The sequence below is a fragment of the Arachis ipaensis genome, chromosome B01 (genome assembly GCF_000816755.2).
Source record: "Arachis ipaensis cultivar K30076 chromosome B01, Araip1.1, whole genome shotgun sequence".
NCBI lineage: Eukaryota > Viridiplantae > Streptophyta > Magnoliopsida > Fabales > Fabaceae > Arachis > Arachis ipaensis.
In genome coordinates, this window is record NC_029785.2 from 30623856 (window position 1) to 30625987 (window position 2132).

Here is a 2132-nt window from a genome sequence, read left to right on the forward strand (position 1 = left end):
GGATCTACTGCAATCTGGTTATAGCCTAAGTAGCCATCCAAAAAGCAGTAATAATCATGACCTGCCAATCTTTCTAGCATCTGGTCTATGAATGGTAAAGGAAAATGATCTTTTCTGGTTGCTGTATTGAGCCTTCTGTAGTTAATACACATGCACCACCCTATAACTGTTCTTGTAGGAACCAATTCATTCTTTTCATTATGAACCACTGTCATGCCTCCCTTTTTGGGGACAACTTGAACAGGGCTCACCCAAGGACTATCAGAAATAGGATAAATAATCCCAGCCTCCAGTAATTTGGTGACCTCTTTCTGCACCACTTCCTTCATAGCTGGATTTAGCCGTCTCTGTGGTTGAACCACTGGTTTAGCATTATCCTCCAATAAGATTTTGTGCATGCATCTAGCTTGGCTTATGCCCTTAAGGTCACCTATGGACCACCCAAGAGCTGTCTTGTGTGTCCTTAGCACTTGAATAAGTGCTTCCTCTTCCTGTGGATTTAAAGCAGAGCTTATGATCACTGGAAAAGTGTCACCTTCTCCCAGAAATGCATATTTTAGGGATGGTGGTAATGGTTTGAGCTCGGGTTTAGGAGGTTTTTCCTCTTCCAGAGGAAATTTCAGAGGCTCTTTCATTTCCTCTGAATCCTCCAAATCAGGCTGAACATCTTTAAAGATGTCTTCCAACTCTGATTCGAGACCCACAGCCATGTTGATCTCTTCTACCAAAGAGTCAATAAGATCAACTTTCATGCAGTCTTTTGATGTGTCTGGATGCTGCATGGCTTTGACAGCATTCAACTTAAACTCATCATCATTGACTCTCAGGGTTATTTCCCCCTATTGTACATCAATGAGAGTTCGTCCAGTTGCTAGGAAGGGTCTTCCTAGAATGAGAGTAGCATTCTTGTGCTCCTCCATTTCCAGTACTACAAAGTCAGTGGAAAAGGCGAATGGCCCAACTCTGACAATCATGTCTTCAATCACGCCTGATGGGTATTTAATGGAGCCATCAGCAAGTTGGAGACATATCCGGGTTGGTTTAACTTCTTCAGTTAAACCAAGCTTTCTGATAGTGGATGCAGGTATTAGGTTGATGCTTGCCCCAAGATCACATAAAGCTGTCTTAGTGCAATTACCTTCTAATGTGCATGGTATCAGAAAACTCCCAAGGTCTTTAAGCTTTTCAGGAAAGCTTTTCAGAATGACTGCACTGCATTCTTCAGTGAGGAGAACTCTTTCAGTTTCCCTCCAATCCTTCTTATGACTCAATATCTCTTTCATGAACTTGGCATAAGAAGGTATTTGCTCAAGTGCCTCTGCAAATGGAATCTTTATTTCAAGAGTCCTGAGATAATCTGCAAAGCGAGCAAATTGCTTATCCTGCTCCTCTTGGCAGAGTTTTTGAGGATAAGGTATCTTGGCTTTATATTCCTCAACCTTAGTTGCTGTAAGTTTATTTCCTACAGAAGTGGTTGAAGAAACCTTTTTAGATGGGTTGTTATCAGCACTTGTATGTGTCTGATCCCTCACTGCCAATTGAGTGCCAGAGTTAGAAGCTGGAGTGACGTTAGACGCCAGCTCCTCATCTGTTCCTGGCGTTTGAACGCCAGAACTGAGCTTCTTTTGGGCGTTCAACGCTAGATCCTTGCTTGTTTCTGGCGTTGAACGCCAGTCCTGAGCATGGTCTGGGCGTTCAGCGCCAGCCTTCCACCCAACTTCTGGTGTTTTAGTGAAAGAATTATTTTTTCCTGGGCTCTTACTGTCCTCAGATGGATTTTGGGTGGTTTGCTCATTTCTTGGTTTCCTGCTGCCTTGAAGTGGGGTATGTAGTGCTTTCCCACTTCTTAATTGAACTGCTTGGCATTCTTCTATTATTTGCTTTGACAGCTGCTGCTTTGTTTGCTTTAATTGTGCTTCCATGTTTATATTAGCCATCCTTGTCTCTTGTAGTTTATCCTTGAATTCAGCTAACTGCTTCGTTCGAAAATCCAATTGCTGATTGAATTCAGCAGCTTGCTCTGCAGGACTGAGTTCAGCAGTTACTGTTTTAGCCTCTTCTTTCATGGAAGGGTCACTGCTTAGGTACAGATGCTGATTTCTAGCAACTGTATTAATGAGCTCTTGAGCTTT